At 37.5% G+C, this 20,678-nt stretch overlaps 1 protein-coding gene and 1 long non-coding RNA gene across 4 annotated transcripts in view; one reads left to right on the top strand and one right to left on the bottom strand.

Moving 5' to 3' along the window:
* bahcc1b (BAH domain and coiled-coil containing 1b) overlaps positions 1-20,678 on the top strand; it is a 73,568-nt gene that overhangs the window by 7,735 nt on the left and 45,155 nt on the right. The window lies entirely within an intron of this gene.
* On the bottom strand, positions 9,600-18,774 carry LOC144038215 (uncharacterized). Its single transcript, XR_013289180.1, has 2 exons — positions 13,153-18,774; positions 9,600-12,713 (listed from the first exon to the last, which is right to left on the bottom strand). It is a non-coding gene; the product is annotated as an uncharacterized LOC144038215 (long non-coding RNA).

Below are 20,678 nucleotides of genomic sequence, written 5' to 3'. Positions count from 1 at the left end.
ACAAAAAACTTTGTGGAGTGTCGCGGCGGGAGATGAGTATATGGAGGTGTACAATCTGCTGCTTATTCAAATTATAATTGCTTGGCTTTATCTATTGTGTGCTCTCTATTTTCAAATATTATTCGCCGCTATATGGTGAATTTTTTATTAATTGATTGAATTTAGATCAGTGTCGCAATGTAGCAGGCAGTTTTTAAATTCCAAAGGCTGCAACTCTAATTGAAGTAATTAAAAGGAACTGTCTTTAATATTAATTCACAATTCATCTGCTTCATCTAAACACAAACAATTATTTAATAAATCTGATTAATTTTTATTTTATTTTGCAATCTCAAGAATGAGGAAATGAAAAGTCACGTTTAAATGTTTTTTTCAACTTGAACTGGAATTGTCTTTAATATTAATTCACGATTCATCTAAACACAAAAAAATATTTAATACACCTGATTGTTTTTTATTTTATTTTGCTGTCTCAAGAATGAGGAATTAAAAAGTCACATTTAAATATTTTTTTCAACTTGAACTGGAACTGTCTTTAATATTAATTCATGATTCACGATTCATCTAAACACAAACAATTATTTAACTCTTTGACTGCCAGATGTTTTCAGAAAAGGGATGCCGTGGGTGCCAGCCGATTTTAAGCATTTTGACTGATCTTTCAAGGTCCATAGAAAATTATGTGTTTGGACTATGGAAACACACACTGCCAAAAAAAGATTGGACTCTCATCTTCCATCAGAAAAAAAAGTTTGTTTCTACCTTATTCCGTTTTTGAGTAATCAACAATAGAAAATGGTTAGTTTCACCTGTTTTGAAAAAAAAACGTCTTTTAACGTCTTTGGCACTCCTCCATAGGATTTTACTAAACGTTATTTAACATTTTTGGCAGTCAAAGACTTAATAAAATCTGATTAATTTTTACTTTATTTTGCAATCTCAAGAATGAGGAAATAAAAAGTCACATTTAAATATTTTTTTTTCAAAATTGTTCAGCCATTATTTTTAAGAAATCATTTTGTTTGGATTTTTTTTGACCATTTGTATGCGTTGCTGCTCCGTGTGTGTAAAGTATAAAATGTATGAATGTTTATAATTAACATAATAGCCATGCCAGGGGTCACTGACCTTTTTTTAAAATTGAGAGCTACTTCTTGTATACTAATTAAAGCCACCAATTTGATGCGCACTTCTGAAATGACACATTTTCTCTAATCTAACTTGTTGCTATGGTTTTGTCATGCTGACCTTTGACCTTCAACAGTTTGCATTATGATACTGTCATTTCTAAAGTTACACAAATGCAACTATGATAAAAAAAAAGATGCAGTTTATAGGTAAATGCCTAAAAAAAAAAAAAAATTTTTTTTGACCCATCTCACTTTTGAGCTATTTTTAGAACATGCTTGCTGGCTAGTTATGTGGTCCTTGGGGACTACCTGGAACCCTTGGGCACCATGTTGCTGACTCCTGATCTATAGTGTTCCACAACATAATTAGTACCCAGATTGAAGACCTTTGTTAGATAAAATATGGAGTCTCTTGAGTTTTTGTTGTTGTCTGTTTTGAAGGTAAAGTTTAACTGGGCGTGACATCTTGAATATGGAGAGCCGTGTGCTCGTTTAAGTCTATTTTATAAGTTGCGTTTGAAGCGTATGGGATGGATACTATATGCAATCAATATATCTCCCCAAGGATGAACAGAGGTCCACTGTATCTTCCAAAGTCATTTACACAAAGAAAAAATAATTAAGCATGAGTTTGGCCATAAATCACGTCCCATAATGTGCCACTTATCTGCATCAAATCAAGATGAGCAGGGTAATAACCGCCACCAACAGAACCGTCAGCCCCCCCGAAGGGTCACATGAATGAAAGGCCACTGAAATATAATTCGGTATTGAGTGAAAGCCTTTTTGATGTCCGATTCTTGAGTGAAGAGCATGTTTGTTCCCAGGCACGTTTGCTTGGAGGACAGAAAGACTTTTGTCCGGCCTCCAACTCTCATCCAACATGTGAACAGCTGCTTATTGTCTGTGGTGGTGATATGAAGGCAGTCGGGCCCGCTCGGTTTCAACATCTCGGGGCTGTGAACGCACGCCGCCATCTGATGATTTGGCATGTGAATGGAAAGTGCCAGACTCTCTCTGTCCATGTGCTCCTTTTCCCCTCTCTCCTCCCTCCCCCCCTTTTTCCCCACTTCTCTCGCTAGGCCAGACCTCCCCTCCGCCCCGTTCCTCTTCCACCACATGCTCGCCCTTCCTCCTCCTCTTCCTCTCCTTCTGCTTTCCTCTTTCGCTTCCCCTTCGCTCCGCGTTTGCTCCTCTCTATTTCGAGTGGTCCTCAGGCCTCCCTCCCTCTTCCTGCTTCGCCTCCTCCCCGCGCTACACTCCGCTGTCACTCTATTGACCCCCCCCCCCCCCCATCCACCTCTTGCATCTGGCTCATCTCCATCCAACCCCACACTCATCATGCCCGTCGTCTCCTCCGCTTGGAAGCAAAGCGGCTTCTTTCAGCTCTCCTCCGATTTCAAATCACTTCCTCTGCTCGTCTACGTTGCCTCGTTTTTTTTCTCTCTCACTTCTCGTTGGTATATTTTCAGTGCTGAACTTCACTTGGCCACTGGGGGAATGAAACAAAGTGCACCAAAATGATGCAATTAAATACATATTTGAAATTGTTTATTTTGAGCTTATTTGACAATTATGTGGGAGCAGTTTGCGTTCTTTGGTTACAATTGATTACTCCCGAGTGCGCAAAGCAAAGTCCATTAGTGGCATGTTTGGATGAGTTTGGTGTTGGAGACCACCATCAAATGACTTTGGCAAGAAGTGGAGCAGTGATTTATTGAAAACTTAAAATTTTCCTTCTGGGTGGATGGACAAATCAGTTCAACATGACAGGTGTTGTAAAATGTACAGGAAGTTAGTTTTTTTTTATGACTATAAAATATTTTTTGTTACCATCAGTAGCTGTGCTTTAGTCATTAGAAATACACTCTAAAAATGGTTTGGTTAAAAAAAAAAATGGATCGACCTTTTTGTGTTAAATTAAGCAAATTAAATTAATAATTCATTAAGAAATCTTTTTTTTGTGGGTTGTATTGTGGGTTATTTGTTTGACACAACAGTTTGGGTTAATTGAATAACCCAATTGAATTTGGTTAAAAATGAACCAACCCAACTTTTTGAGTTATTTAATCCAAAACGTTGGGTCAAATTAAATTAAAGAACACAATTTGTTGGGCTGTTTTGTGGGTTAGTTGTTTGATCCGACATTTAGGGTTAATTGAATAACCCAATTGAATTTTCTTAAAAATGAACCAACCCAACTTTTTGAGTTATTTAATCCAAAACGCTGGGTCAAATTAAATTAAAGAACACAATTTGTTGGGTTGTTTTGTGGGTTAGTTGTTTCATCCGACATTTAGGGTTAATTGAATAACCCAACTGAATTTAGCAAAAATAAAAAATGAACCAACCCAACCTTTTGAGTTATTTAACCCAAAACGTTGGGTAAAATTTAATTAATAAACCACAAAGCAACTCACTTTGTGTGTGTGTGTGGAGGGGGGGGGGGGGGCTATTAATTTGACCCAACTGAATTTCGCAAAAAAAATTAACCGACCCTACTTTTTGAGTTATTAAACCCAAAACATTGAGTCAAATTAAATGAAACAACCTTATTTGCTGGGTTGTTTTATGGGTTAGTCTTTTGACCCAAATTTTTGGGTCAATTGAATTACCCAAATGAATTTAGTAAAAAATGAACCGACCCAACTTTTTCTGTTATCAAACCCAAAACGTTGGGTAAAATTAAATGTATAAACCACAAAGGAACCCAATTTGTGGGTTATTTGTTTGACCCAACTTTTTGGGTTGATTGAATAACCCAAAAAGGTGGCTTGGTCCCTTTTTTGATCCATTTTGGATTATTTTGACCCAATAGTCAAACAATAGTTGATAGTCCAGCGATATGTTAAAACACCGTTCATGCTCACAATAGTATTTTAAAATGCATAATCGCAAGCCTGTTTTAGTTTCAGCCATCGGTCAGCATTTTTGATGTCTTGTGGTAACGTATAATAATGTCTGTATGTTGTTAAATCCTTTTCCACAGACACCAAAGTGCAATAAATTAACACAGTGTCAGATATGCCTATTTTATAAAGCAATATTTATTTTAAACACTTTCCCGATGACACCTTCACCTTTATTGCGTTATGAGTTCGGAATGCAATACAAAATGTGTTGTCTTTTTATGTGGCTGCTCTTTCTGATATGAAAGTGCCGCAATCAGTGAAAAGACGTGCGTGCGTTTGCAGTCACTGCCATTTTATGGGCTCTTGTCTTTGTCACAGGGGTCAAGGCAATCCCCCTGCTTATGCTATGTGACCGAGAGACGACATTACTTTACGCGGGGGGGGGGAGCGCACATTGAGCTATGATGTCACCGCCTCCTCGCCTCACGCACCTCCGTCTTGAAAAGCACACACACTCACAGCACAAAGCGATCACCTTATCTCAACCGGACGACACCTGAGACGAGCCGGCTTTTTATCCTGTCTCGGGGTCACGTTTAGGGCCTGACTCACGGACACTGGAGTGGCCTCGTTTGATGCTTTTCTTGTGTTCCGCTTCTCTCCTTCATTCATTTCAGCTGTTTGCCCCATTCATATTATAATGGCTTCCATTCAGGCGGGTCTATGTCCAGTTTGTTTTGCTGTCAGTGGCTCAGATGGATGGAGGGGGGTGGTGGTGGGGTGGGGGGGGGTTCATCTGGAGGTGAGGATTAAAAAGCCTCCCCGATGCTGGAGGTTCCTTCGCTGTCGTGCAGACGGAACAGATTGGTGTGACAGACAGGTAGATATTAAATAGGTAATACGTGGCGATGTGTGTGCGTGTGTATCAGTGTTGGGGAGTCTGAAATAGAGAGAAGCAGCTGTGTGGAACAGCATGGATCGTTACACAGTGACACACATGAAAGCATTAAGTATATTCAGGAGCCTTTGTTGAATATACATAGTGTGTGTGCATGTGTGTATTTGTGTGTCTGTGTGTGTGTCCCCTCCTATGCTCTAGCTAGGAGGGGAAAAAAAAAAAAAGATCAACAACAACAAAGATCCGTCATCAGTCATTCATGGCTAATCAGTCTCGCGGGACACACACACACACACGCATTCACGCACACACATAGTGGAGGTCCTAATCCCACCGGGGTTTCTTGTGCCTCTACGTGCGCCTGTCTAAATTTCGGATCCGGGGCCTGATTAAAAGCGAAACTCTCCTCTTGCCGTGCATGCGTCTCGCAGCCTTCCTCCCTTTTTCCTCTCTCGTCTTTGATTGCCGCTAAAGTGTCTCGACTTCTTCTTCTTGTCTTTTTAATAACCGCCCACTGTATCTCGCAGTTGTTTTGATCTGCGCTTTTTGTAATGTTTGGAAGCATATATGGAGTCTGATTTTGCCCATATATGCACATGATTTACTGTATGTGTGTGCGTGTGTGTTTGTGGTTGGGAAAAAAAAAAAAAGTCGACTTGATTGATAAAAATCATCTTTTATCCTCTTCGCTTTATTTGCTAAGCCAACTAAAAGTTGAGCTTGATTTATTCCAAAAATAAGGTCATACAGTGAAGAAGTGTGGCAAGCGGGACCGTATTTCACAAGCAGACGATCCGATTTGCTGATCTGCGCTAAAATGTAGGGAAGTTTACATGATTCTTTTAACGGGGAAAATTTTGTGACGCTGACGTTAAATCTGTTTAATAGGCACTCTTAGTGAGGAAGTGAAGTTCTGGCTTAATGGCTTGCAGTGTATAGAAGGGCCCATTATCACAGTATGGATAGGGAGAAATATATGAAGCACATTACTTAGAATTTGCATACGTGACAAAAAGTGTTTTTGAAAAGGCGGCACTAAAAAAAAAAAAAAGTACTGACATGTTTTTTTCAAAATAATTTGTGTTTTTCCTTATCTGTAAGGCGATAACTTGATGAATCGGTGAATTGTTAAAGAGTAAAGGAACTCTGGAAGGAAGTTTGCTTTTTGGCTGTGCTGCAAAATGTTCAAAACACAATGTAGCATTATTCAATTAAATGCTGCCTGTCATCACGGAGCAGTATTTTTATTTTTTTTTATTTTTTGTAAAAGCAGTATGGTGGTTTGAGTGTTCCAGTGTGCCTAAAACTGTGTGGCTGAAGTTGATTTGTGCTTTGACAGATTTGTGCTATTGTTAGCTTAAGGTATCTTTAGAAGTGAAATATTTCTAAGCTACATTTTTTGCCTTAAAATGCAATCACTAAATTATTTGTATTTTAATTACTATAAAATATTTGTTGTTATTATTATTATTATTGTTTGCTTATTGATCTTTTAAAAACAACTGCCGGCCGATAGTAGTTCATCTTAAAATTGGGTAAACCTCACAGAATTATTATTCTTTGTTTTTTCAGTTAACATTCTACGAGTCTCGCTCCCGGCACTTTTTGCTTTTGTTTCAACTTAAAGTGAAACAATAAAAATTTGAGTAACACAGAAATTGTGCAAACCTTTATTTATTGTAGAAAACTTTAGGAAGCTTCTTGCACTTTTTCTTTTTCTTTTTTTTTTAGAATTTGAAAACTAATATGTCTATTGTCTAAAACAAGGTGTCCAAACTATGGCCCGGGGGCCATTTGCGGCCCGCCAAACATTTTTCAGTGGCCCATGGCATATACTCAAAACTATATTTGTACAGTTGATGGGGACTACCACGACTACTAATGAATTCAATCTATATTCTATAGAGTTTTCAAGGTATAAAAAGATAAACATTTAGTAAAATGGGAACATTTATCTTCATAACACTGTGGTGAATAATGGCTAATTAATTTTTAGAAGTGAAAAGAATTTCTGCTGCCTTCTGCTTTGTGTCAATGTCTGAATTGTGAACATATTACATTAATTATTTAACTGTTTTATAATTGGTTGTATGAAAAAGTTTGGACATCCCTGGTAGAAAGATTTCCAAAAAAAAAAGATGTTGCAAATTTCAAAAGCTGTTCAATAAATCATACTTAAATAATTAAGTTTCTTTTTGCTGCAAAATTCATATCAGCTCCAAGTATCGATTATTTCACAGCAAACAATCAGTATCGGCCTTGAAAAAGACATTGGTCTATACATTCTGGATGAATATAATTTCTACATATGGCTAGACATGTTTTAAAAAATAGCGATTTACTATTAAATTGCTATAATTCGAAATTCATTTGTGTTTTTTTTCCCCCGCTATCCCCTTATTCTTCACTTCATCTTTAATTTCATCTGGATGACTCTCTCCAATAATCTTTTTGATTCCTGTGTAAATAAGCCTGAAATGAAGGAATATGAGAAGAGGAGGGAAATCCGCGCAGAAATAAGGTCACACTAGGTTATTCTCATCTCTCTCTCTCTCTCTCTCTTTTCATCACAGCCTCCAATCCTCTTCCCTCTGCTCGCTCCCTTGTTGCACTCGCTGTCTGCCGATCCTCTCTGTCTTGTTTAGTCTCCTCGCGCACACCGACACACGCGCGCGCGCGCGCACACGCGCACGCTGAGGCTGACACCTGCGCGTCGAGCCGTTGAGAGTCTAATTTAAGTAAAGTGCTTCTCTAGGAACCACAACCCCTCAACTCACGATGGTGGAGGTTGATACGGAGCGGTGTGGTTAAGCATACACAGTCACGTGTAGACACACACACGCACACACACACGCACACACTCACTTGCATGCAAACACACACATCCTGATTCAGTGATATTGCGCTGTGACTGGGGGGTGTCGGATTGGTGGAAGTGGCCTGGATGGCTTATAAGTAGTATTCTGTGATAATCATAATGCATATTTGATTCCCCCCCCCCTTCCCCTCCCCCGCCCCGCTGGGTAATTGACCTTTGCAGACGTGGCAGGACGTCTTGCCCAAGGACACTTAAGCAGAGTGGATGTTGCCTGGCACACTTGTCTCCTTGCTTGAATGGGGGTGGGGGGGGGGGGGTCGGCTTCCTCACTGCTGTGCAGCGTAGGTGTGTTTTCTTTTCACCAGAGAAGCAAAATTCGATTCAAATGACAAAAGTATTGAGACACAGGTCCTTGTTAATCAATCGCTAGGCAGGCTAGAAAAAAATGATTTCACTCTGAAAGTTAATTCTGCAACTAACCAAGACATTTTCAGACAATTTTTGGGATGAACTAGTGCTAGGGAGAGGTTTAATAATCGATTAGTTGCACAATTTTCTGTTGTTTTTCTGGAAAACTGATAGTTGATTAATTACAGTCTTCAAGCAATTGAGGGGAAATTTTGTGGTCTCCTTGGTTGTCATATTCCCAGAATAGTGGAAAATAAAAATAGACTATTCCATATTTTCTTCAATTTCTCTTCTTAATTCCCAAACATTACCCATACAGTGTACAGTGGATTAAAAAAAAAAAAAAAGTCTACACACCCCTGTTCAAATGTCAGATTGTTGTGATACTGTAAAAATAAATAAAGCTTTTTTTCCATTATTTGAACATTAACAAAATTTCCCAAATTAAAAAAATGTGGCATATAACAGCACTGTCCATCATCAAAAGAAACCAGAACTACACTACAGTGATGCGTGACTCTAAAAAAATAGTTGGGTCAAAAATAAGCCAAATATGGGTCAAAAAGGGACCAACCCAACTTTTTGGTTTTCGGGTTATTCATTTCATCCAAAAAGTTGGCTCTAATGAATAACTTAAAACAACACCTTTTTTTTTTTTTAACAAAAAGTCCAGCAAGCTTCTTTGGCCCAGATATCAGCAAAGGAATGCTCTAAAAACGTTTTTTACTTTTTTTATTTTAAATAAAGTAAACAAGTATAAAATTGGGTCAAACAGCAACTAAGCCAACTTTTTGGGTTATTCATTTAGACCAAAAAGTTGTTGGGTCAAATGAACCCACCCCAAAAAACTACAAACCCCCAAAATTGGTTTGTGTGTGGGTTATTCATTTGATTCAACATTTTGCGCTATTCATTTCATCTAAAAAAATTTGCTCAAATGAATAACTCAAAACAATAAAAAAAAATTGTCGTTTTGTACAAAATAACCCAATTATTTAAAAAATAAAATAAAAAAATCAGGAAAGGCCTACTAGAACATCTGAAATGTATTTAGGGTTATTCGCAAGTTACTTTAAATGGTGACAGGTGTGTGCTGATTTCCATTGATTCATTGAGAAGGGTGTGCACATTTGTGCAACAATATGTATTTAATATGTTTATTAAATTTTTCTTGCTTCCCCTTTTCAAAAGATTTTTGTTTCACTTGAGCTCCCAATGGTGGGAAATGAGTTCATTTTTTTTAATCACAAAAACCTGGCATTTGAATAGGGGTGTGTAGACTTTTTTTTTTTTTTAATTTTTTTTTAAATCCGCTGTATATGTAAATGGTGAAGAAGGTATATTAAAATCACCAACTGAGGGGTGTAGTTAATCCATAACTTTTTGCGTGTCCAATAAACCAACTGGTGAGATGAGAAATGAACAGAGTTTCCTGCGCAGGATAATTCTTAGAGGAGATCTCCTGTTGCACCATTGAATCAAACTCCGACAAGTTCTGATCAACAATGCACACCCTTCTTTCGAAGGGCCAGCCTTTTATTACAATTCAGTCTCCAAGCAGAATATCTCTCCCTTCATGAATGAGCAAATGTGTTATACAGTTGAAGGGCATGTCAAACAACAGAACTCTTAGCGAAGCTGCAGCTGTATTCGTCTCTAGCCAAAATATGTATATTTTCAAGGCACTTTTCATATTCTTCTTCATAACAAAATCTCACTTTATCATTTGACCCAAAAGCACCAATGACCGTGACTAATGGAAAAGCAAAGCAAGTTCTGTTCAAGACCACAATGTACGTGTACAAAATAAAACAAGAAATTCTGGACCAATCAGTGTATAGCAAGGGCGAAAATATGTTTTCGTACAAAGTGATGAGAAGGAACTTTTCTAGACTAAATAATATGGTCCCAGCTTTAACCCAGAACATACGAGGTCAACATCATGTGCCCTGCTCAGGACACAAGACACTTTGACAAACTTAAAATGAAGAATTAAAATGTTCATGATCAGTAACAATAATCGATATATGAAAATAGGTATTAAAATGTTATAATATCCTTCAGTCCCCCTTTTGGGCTTACGTAAACACTAAGCCCAATAACTAAATATTTAAACATTTTACACAAAGATTCCAGCGGGATCTACATCGGATGTTGCAGCAGGCCGGGCTGAGGAAGTAACAGACTCCATCATCATGTAAGAAGACTTATTTCGTACGTCCTGTTTTTCAATTGCGGCAGAAATAATTTTCTCGCAAAGGGAACGAATACAGGGTATACAACAACATCCGCATATTGTTATTAGAGCCGTAAATACAGCAATTGATATCAAAATTGTGGAAATTAAGGTTTTGTAGCGGCCAAATACAGTCATCCAATTATCCCATAGCGAAGTGTCTATACCCGAGTGTTCATTCATCTTTCTATTAAGTGTCCGGAGTCCCTTAATTGCCATAGTTAAAGTACCATCCGGTGCGGTATTATTAGGAATGAAGGTACAACATTGATCTGCGAACATTGAGCAAACTCCCCCTTTTTCTGCCAATAGCATATCAAGTGCAATTCGGTTCTGAAAAGCCATCAAAGATGTGGCAGCCAATTGGCCATGTACAGCTTCAAATCCAGATTGAGTCCAATTTCCTAGTCTTTGTACATTGTAATGCACATAATTAATTCTGTCTACATTTTTGTTAATGGTACACCACCAACAAATTAGGGATTCAAATCCTGAAGTTATTTGATTAGTCAATTTGTATTCATTTGGCACACCTCTCGGCACTCCAATCGCATCAATGTAGGTGGGGACATTTTCCTGTTGCCAAGAAGATCGTTTAATTCTATGGAAAGGAGGAGAAGATTGTGGTTCCCAAGTGTCAATCATTTGTAAAAGGTTATCAACCGAGGTGGGAAAAAGTTGTACTGGCAGAAGAAGGGTGATGAGAGCACAATATCCTTTGCCATCCCAAGGCAACTTGTCAAATATCTGATTATGCCCACACCACCACCAAATGTCAGCCCTTGATTGCGGCTTGAATTTTTGACCCACATTTATTATTGTAGTGCAGTGTGAAATGTGATCTAGTTCTCCCAATTGTTCTCCGGTACCTGTCATTTTAATACATGAAAAATTACCATCTGCAATTTCCTTTGAAAATATTGGTTTAGTTGTCTGCAAATTCACTAGTGGATATATCTTATCCCATTGAGAGCATTTGGCATTTGGGGCAGTTTTATTCATAATTTCCATTATACATTGTTCCTCGATTTTAGCCGGGATTACTCTCAATAAAGGTCGTGGTCCCACACATACTACACACTCCTTACCAGAGGCGTGTGCTGCCTCGTGTGCTAGCAATAGCCAATTGTTGCTGCTTTTGGACACTCCTGTAGTAACCCTAAACCATTCAATTACACCATCAATCGGTACACTTACAGCTTTTACCCCATTCTCCATTGAGTATTTAGTCATTTTTGGTTGGTCTAGCTTACTCATAGTCTTATTTACACAGATTAGAATAGGAAAACGTGGGTCAACGCCGTGGGACCATGCCCATAACAGTAATCCAAAACAGGAGGTGTTGTACAGAGTTACATTAGCTGGTCGTATATTCCCGTCGGGAATGGAAAAGGTTAATTCTAGTTGACCTCCCATTTTACGCAGTGTTGTCCTTTTAGAAAAGAAAACAGCCTCCTTGCTTTTTCCCGGTGGCCAATATTGTCCACTTTGGGTGGTTATAAAAGTACCCCAATCTAGTTGCGCAACATTTCCTGTCAAATACCACCAATATTTCACCCATATTCCTCCCCTTGTCTCTTCCCATCCTCTAAATCCCTTTAATGACGTAATGGGAATTTTGACAGAGGTGTTTGTGTTTGGGGCAACTGTCACCGTGACTGAGTCATCATACGTTTTGGATATAACCCAGGGAATGTGTGGAGAGTTCATGTCTCGCTTAGCCCGAATTTTTGTGGTTGCGTTTACAGATGTGGTTAGGGGATCCCAAAAACACAAAATTGGCATAACAGTCAGTATAAGAAAGAGTGTCGTAATGCAGACGCAATTGAAGACGCATTGTCTCTTCGAAGCAGCCATCTTGTGATTTTTTCTTTTTTTTTTTTTTAAACAGTCGTCACTTTCTTTATTTTCTTGTGTGGATGGTGCACTCAGGTTCCTTGAGCAGCATCAGCAGAAGGTTGAACAGAGCCTTTTTGTGAAGAGGGTCCTTCTGCCTCTCTCCAACTGCCAGGGGTGCAAAAATCGGTCACCGGGATTTTATCTTCCCAAGTTGTGACTCATTCTTTGTGGAATGCCCTGGAAAAAGGGACACATTCCTCCTGTTTCCATTCGAAAGACGTCCTCAGCGAAACTCAATCTTCATGTAGTAATTCCTCAGCTCGTTAGCTGACACTGGAAGCAGTTGAATGGCCTCTCGGCTGGCACGTCTGGTCACTGGAGCAGCTGGCTGGTCTCTCTGTTGATTCCCGGTGGTGGCTGGCTCCTGAAGGTGGGGGTTGAGTAGAAGGCGGACCTCCGGCTGGTCTAATAGGCAAGATGTGGAACCAGGTGCCCCGTGGACTGGACTAGATTGACCTTTTCATCACCTTATCTGGGTGCAAAATATTTTCATTTAGTCACTAATAAACATTTATTCACATCCCTTCTTTTTGAAAGAGCATTTTGGTAGTGTTATTAGTTAGGGGTTAGTAAATGTTAGTAAAGTTCTGTAGGCCTCTCCTGTGGGAAAAAATTCTGTTTGTTGTGACATTAAATTAGGATCCAGCCTTTGGCTGACTTTAATGACCTGAGCACATTCTTAAATGCAAAAAATGAAAATCTTTAGCCAGTTCAAATCTGACGAGGCCAATTTTGTTTACAGAATGTAATAATTATTGGAATGTTTTATAATATTTATTGTTATAGATATAGCATGGATGTGCTTCCAGCCATTAAATAAATGCAACTTTCGTCAACAAATAAAATCAAAAAATAACATCTAACCCCAGGGCCCCAAGGGAAAAATAGAAATAGAAATGGAACATATTCACCTTATTTTCGCCGTCCCTGCCAAAACTTACTCCTTCTCCATGGTCAAGGAAATCCCCAATTGTCCTCCTGTAAAATTCATTCTCACGGACTATCTATAATTATCGCATTAAGACTAACTTTTAATTTTAAATTTATTTATTTAACATGGACTGTTTGTGTCCTTCGCGACGATATACCCAGACCAACCAATAATTCCCCCATCTGAAAAAAAAAAAAAAAAATCGCTTTAGAGACTCTTTCAGACTAATATATAAAGTTTTGCAGTAAATAAATTTTGCTTGCTTTTTGTTTAGAAAGAGGGGAAAATTTTACATTTAACCAGCAAATTCGACAATGCGTCCCAAGCAACTATTTAAATTTCAAAAGAGAATTCGGGAAAACACTAGAAGACCAAACTTAAAAAAGTAAAATATAATAATTAAGATTGAAATAAATTGTATCTTATCTGTATTCATATTAGCTGTTTCAATTTCTGAAACCAGACGAAATTTACCTGTATTATCTTTTGTACTATAAAAATATTGTAGCTTATGCCAATGAATTTTACAAAGAATCTCAGTTTTCAGCCAATTCATCAATTATTATTAATACATAAAGTTGCCCTTAGTTTTAATGTTACCATTAAGCTTGCTAGTCCCCCTTTTTGATGTTTGTCCAAAAAGCTGACTGTTTCAAAATAGACAGAGATAAACAAATCAGATCAAATCAAAATAGACATCAAACGTTTTTAAAATGTAATAAATCTGTGTGTATATAGTGTTGTCAATCAGTTCATTATATTTACGAAATGTTTTACTGTAGATGTTATCACCTTATATCTGTCAAAAATAGAGTGCAGTGTAAACAGTCAGTATCACATCATATGGCCTGGTATCACTAATTCAAGGAAAGCATTGTTTGTGGGGTTGAGTCACCATCGTAGTGGACAGTTCTGGACGCAGGAATGCTTTAAGGACGCTTGTGCAGAGCATATGGAGCAGTTTTTCATAGGACAGTTCGTGCGGAGCATTGTGTGCATTGGGCAGTGGAGCAGTTTTTCTTTTATCACATTTGTATATGATGGCACAGTCATTGTTGCAACAGGTGGCGCCAGGAACCTCCCCTCTCCATCAGGTATTGGCAGGATGTTTTGTGATGATGGCTGCATCACGCCCCTCTGATGGTGGTGGCAGTTGCAGTTTCTTTGTGGGTGGGGGTTTTTAAAGAGGTCTGTGTCCCGCCAGTTGACTTTGTTCCGAAATAATGACCCTTGACCAATAATCCTCACTCGACTGAAAACATTAAAATCTGCCCCAACAGTATTTAGGTTATAACATGTCAGTAAATATTAAAACCAAAAACTTCCTTTATTAAAAAAATTAAATAAAAATAAAAATAATAAAAAATAATAATTAAAACAATGAAAGTTTACAATTTTAAATAATTGCTAATTATATGTCAATATTTGTTATGGTTTACAATATTTAATTTAATATGTTTTGCATACCTTCATAAATAATACTTAGGATAAAATAGGACAGATATACTCTAATAATTTACAAATATAGTTAATTAATAAGTGTGTAGTTTTCAATTAATGTTTTCTCAATGGAGGCCGCAGCCCGTAAAGTCAGCCTTTGGTCAAACGTCAAAGCAGGAATGATTTTTAATTACATAGCACCTCAAATTATGTCAAAAATGTGTTTCTTCCAGATAGCTTCCCCAGTCTGTTTGTAATGAGACTTCAAATGTCGAATTCAAAGGTTAAATATATTCAGGAGCGATTAAAATTACTTTCTATTTATAAACGTCGGAGAAAAAATAAATAAAAAACTCCTTTTAAATTATAATTAACACATTACTTCATCCCCAGGACCGGAACATGGCACTTTGGTGCGACCCCAATTGTCCTTAATGGGTGTGTCTCCTGATTCTGAAAAGATATTTAAAATTTATTAAACAATGTTCTCGCGCACAAACAAAATCATAAGGGAAAAAACAATCATCTATATAAGAATTATTCCACATTAATTGCCATCCAAGTTATTTGTTTTTAGTTATTATTATTATTATTATTAAAATAAGAGTAGAGACTAAACTATTTAATCTAAAACAATCACACAATTAACATTACCTTTTATAAAAACATTTTATTTGACCTCATTACAAAGATTGATGGCTGTTGGCATTTTTTAACCCGAGAAAGGGAATGAGTCATAGCAACTACAATCAGTCAAAGCCACCCATGCTCTACAAGCATAAGACATGCATCTAAATTTTATAATATCTTAAAACTATACCTCTCTATGTTATTTGTGTATTAATATTCGTTCGTTTTATAGCAAACATAATTTTTAAATATGACGTATTTGCACTCTTGAAGCCAGTTTAAGTATTCAACATTAGTGCTTAAGAAATTTATGTAAGGGGCTTATAAAATCAGTTACGGCAACAATTTATATAATGTCGTTCAATTATTTAACGCAGACAATTGCGGGTTTTAGCGTTAGAAGTTTTATTAGTAATTTTACCGTCTAATTAATTTATCCCGTTTAGCGCTTATTAATCGGCTTAATTTGTTTTATTACATAAATTTGTATTATACAGTTATTTTATTTGCAAAGCAACATTTCAGTATTAATCATTTTTTCAATACACTTTTCTTAAAGATACGTCCGGGACTCTCCTCTATATAAAATTACATACACTCATAACATTATTAACAGGCGGTCGCCGTGTACGCACATTCAAAGTTAAATTGCAGTCATTAAAACCATCGAACAAATGCCATATCTTATTAGAATAAACTAACCTTTTTCACAATATAATCAAGTCCCGTCGTTCAATATTAATTACATTTTAAGTCATTATTTAAACGGTATGATTAATCCGGAAGCTTTAATTCCGACTAGCGGAAGTCATATCAGGTCAAATCATTTAGTCTTATATCATTATTTAGTTATATAAATGGTTATAACTTCACAAAAATACCTAAAGCTAGTATTCTAGCATTATTCATTATTTTGTCAACAAGCTTTCGATCATTTCTGGCTTTTCTTCCACTCGAAGAAATTACAGATGTGTGTTGCACCAGCTCATCTAGTTCGTGACGTTTTTTCACACATGCAAGTTCAACGTTCTTCATCAAAGAGATTAGACACACTGCAGATTGTAATGACGGAAAATAACCTTTTCTACAGCCGTCTTGCATCCAGTCGCAAAGTTCTTTTTTTGTTTCTCGTTTAGCCTTTGTAGGTAAAATCCCTATAGCCACAGCGCATGCGTTTCCAATTTGTTTATCCAGCGTCATCCCATCTAAACTCAACGGAATCCCATTCGGGTCAAACCACTGTGTTTTGAGTTCAAATAGAGTGTCCATGTTTCGTCTTAATTATTAACTCAGGTATTTTATAGCTTATTGATTTGTATTATATTATATTGTAGATTATCATAGTTCAGTTGTATTAATATTTAAATGAAGTGACGTCTCACTTATAACAGAATTAATCAACTGTTCTCGTCGCGGTCCCTTTAAGATTTTACCGTAACGTTAGAGTTTCTTCACCGATCAGACGGCATACACACAACGGACAGACAAGACATGTCGTTTTGTACGACATATCAACACATAAATATCCGGATGTCAACTGCGCTACCCCAGCTTCAACAGTTTCTTTGTCTTTGAATTTTAATCACGAATATTCAATAGACCTATTGGCTTGATCTAAAGCGTCGTATCAAATATGCTTTAGTCAGCCCGACTTCCACGAGTTGAGTCAATACATCTTATCTCTTATATCTTGTCTAAAAATGTCAATATCCAATTATTCATAGACCTATCGATTAATCTTAAAACGGCGTACTAAATCCGTTTTATGTCAATCTGACTTCCTATAAGTTGAGTCCTTTGTCCCTAGAAAATGAAGCAGTCGATCCTCCCGCAGCTTTAATCGGCAACACTTATTCAAGGATCTTTGTATCTAATTACCCAAGAATCTATTACTCATAAAAACAAAGTGTTTGTCTCTCCCGCGCATCAGGCAGGGATCAAGACAAAGATGCTTTTTGAGCCGACTTCTCTCAACTTAAATATGTATGGACGTAAAACCAATGCCCACACATCTAACGCTGGTAAAAGAATAATGCTTCTCCAGCTGACTTACTCTCATATACACAGACTTCAAATCAATTATCTACGTATCTATCGTCTGTAAAAACAAAATTGTAAAGACAAAAATGTTTCCCAGACTGACTTACTCTCAACTTCATCTTATATCTCTTATCTCATATACATAGACTTCAAATCAATTATCTACGTATCTATCGTCTGTAAAAACAAATTTGTAAAGACAAAATGTTTCCCAGACTGACTTACTCTCAACTTCATATATCTCTTATCTCATATACATAGACTTCAAATCAATTATCTACGTATCTATCGTCTGTAAAAACAAATTTGTAAAGACAAAATGTTTCCCAGACTGACTTACTCTCAACTTCATATATCTCTTATCTCATATACATAGACTTCAAATCAATTATCTACGTATCTATCGTCTGTAAAAACAAATTTGTAAAGACAAAATGTTTCCCAGACTGACTTACTAGCGATCGCTATTCAATTCAATGTGCACCACAAATATGTATACTTAAAATACCGTAGGAAATTCCACAATTATTGACTCCATACAACCAAACAACTTAAACTTCTACCTCTGCTCACACAAATCTCACCCTTGATTTGGCTATCTTACAAGAACGCATGGCGGCCGGAGCGCTCCTAGACAGAAAGAATTCCTCAAACGTGGATAAGATCTCCACTTACCTCAATTAATATGGCGCCAGGAATTCAAACCGTCCGCGAACGCAACAACCGTCAAACGCCCTGCCGTCGGAGGGTCACCAACTGAAGAAGGTATATTAAAATCACCAACTGAGGGGTGTAGTTAATCCATAACTTTTTGCGTGTCCAATAAACCAACTGGTGAGATGAGAAATGAACAGAGTTTCCTGCGCAGGATAATTCTTAGAGGAGATCTCCTGTTGCACCATTGAATCAAACTCCGACAAGTTCTGATCAACAATGCACACCCTTCTTTCGAAGGGCCAGCCTTTTATTACAATTCAGTCTCCAAGCAGAATATCTCTCCCTTCATGAATGAGCAAATGTGTTATACAGTTGAAGGGCATGTCAAACAACAGAACTCTTAGCGAAGCTGCAGCTGTATTCGTCTCTAGCCAAAATATGTATATTTTCAAGGCACTTTTCATATTCTTCTTCATAACAAAATCTCACTTTATCATTTGACCCAAAAGCACCAATGACCGTGACTAATGGAAAAGCAAAGCAAGTTCTGTTCAAGACCACAATGTACGTGTACAAAATAAAACAAGAAATTCTGGACCAATCAGTGTATAGCAAGGGCGAAAATATGTTTTCGTACAAAGTGATGAGAAGGAACTTTTCTAGACTAAATAATATGGTCCCAGCTTTAACCCAGAACATACGAGGTCAACATCATGTGCCCTGCTCAGGACACAAGACACTTTGACAAACTTAAAATGAAGAATTAAAATGTTCATGATCAGTAACAATAATCGATATATGAAAATAGGTATTAAAATGTTATAATATCCTTCAATGGCTAACATTAACTTTAAAACACTTTCAAACTCTTGAGTAGAATTGAGCTCTTCCAGAAATCAAGACTTTTTGTACTTTTAATATGTTCTCATTTTTCCTCCGCAACAGCTTTTATTTTTTGTGCGCGTGTGTGAAAATGTCACCGAAAAATGCAAATCTGTTATTCTGAGAAAAAAGAATCCCGGGTAATGTTTGTACAAGAAAGCGACGCGCAATTAGAGCGATATTTTCACACCAACTTTTTTAAAAGTTTTTCAAGCTGTAATTGTAATGAGAAACACATGTTAAGGCGTAGGAGCGATGTAATCCAGCACCAGAGGGGACATGACTTTAAATGGGGATTGTGCACTCATTAACTTGAAATGTGTCAAACTTGGATTCGGTCTCAACCGCTCACGAGAACGAGCGTTCCGACACCGGGTCCGGGGCTCCGTCTGGCTCTGCTCTCCGCTGACGGCTTTGCCGTCGGACCTCCCGGGTGGATCTCATCGATTGGGTGTGGCGCAGGCATGTTGGACCGGAGAAGGACCAGAACTCCCTTGCACGCATGCCGGCGCTCCAGATGAAATTGCATTATTGACTCTTAGCGAGCCATTCCTAAAAATATCTGTAACCTTATGCTTGTAATTCATGTGTGTGTGTGCGTGTGCGTGCATACCAATCCGACCCAGTCTTGTATGACCCGTTCTTTCCAAATTCCCCTGATGTTCTTTGAAAACCCCCTACATCCCTTTTCACCAGTAGTGGGCCACTTTATAATCTACGTTCTAATATGATTTTCATGAATTGATGTTGATGTATTTTTTTTTTTAGAACATTTTGTCAAATATAAATATTGGGTCTGCGCTGAACTACTTAATATGATATACATGGCACAGTTGCATGCTTTTATATTGCTGTCTATAATTGTGACATGATAGCGGTAGTGTTAAGAGGTGGACTTGAGTCTGGTGTAAAAGTTCAGCCTTGGACTCATCAGACCGCAACATATTTTCCCACATGCTTGGGAGATTTTGTTATGGTCCGAAGAAACTTGAAGCCAGTAGTCCCACAAAGGGGTGAACATTTGCAAATGTTGATTTCACGTCAGGGTTCGTTCAAGGTCGCAGTGTTTCCTAAATGTTTTCCAAACAGTCGTAATGGTCTTTCTTGTCGCAAGGAAATTTGGAACGTATTCAAAATTGTTCGCAGCATTTCCTAAACGTTGTCTCAACAGTTTCCTAAGCAGTCTTAACGATTTCCTAAACAGTCTCAATGGTCTTTTTGAACATGTTGAACAATAAAGACCATTAATAATGTTGAGAGAACCATCAAGACTGTTTTGAGAACATTTAGGAAATGCTGCAATCTTTAACAAACCCAGATGAACCCTAACGTGGAATCAACGTGAATTCCCCTCAGTGGGATATGAGCTTTAAGATGAACTTTAAGCCAATTTATTTTTGATTCAACACAAAAAAAACGTCTACTTTCATGAAAAAAAAACTGTTGAGAAGCTGAAATTCTGAGCATTTTGGACATTAAAATTAAATTAGGTATCTAAACGATTAATCGATTAATTTGATATCCAATAATTCTGAACACAGCCACATCTCCAGTTATTAGAGTGTGTGCATGTTGACTTGTGTGACATTTTGGTCATTTATTTTTACTTGCCCTCTCAAAAAAATTTTTTTTTAAATTGTACAGGTTTTAGCCAGGGGTGAAAGTGGTTAGAATTTATTGCCGGAACTCCCTGACAGGCAGTTTTTTGTTTGGAAATGATTTGTTTTACTCTCATTTTTGTTATATCACAAAACCTGCCATTTGATCAGGGGTGTGTAGACTTTTTAAATATGCCTTCTATATGGGATCGATCCCGCTAAAGGTGGTTGTGTGTGTCATCCAAAACTCTGTGGTGAA

Source organism: Vanacampus margaritifer, chromosome 18, assembly GCF_051991255.1.
Source record: "Vanacampus margaritifer isolate UIUO_Vmar chromosome 18, RoL_Vmar_1.0, whole genome shotgun sequence".
NCBI classification, from domain to species: Eukaryota; Metazoa; Chordata; class Actinopteri; order Syngnathiformes; family Syngnathidae; genus Vanacampus; species Vanacampus margaritifer.
The sequence above is the reverse complement of the archived record's forward strand: the minus strand, read 5'-3'. Positions and strand labels throughout refer to the sequence as shown.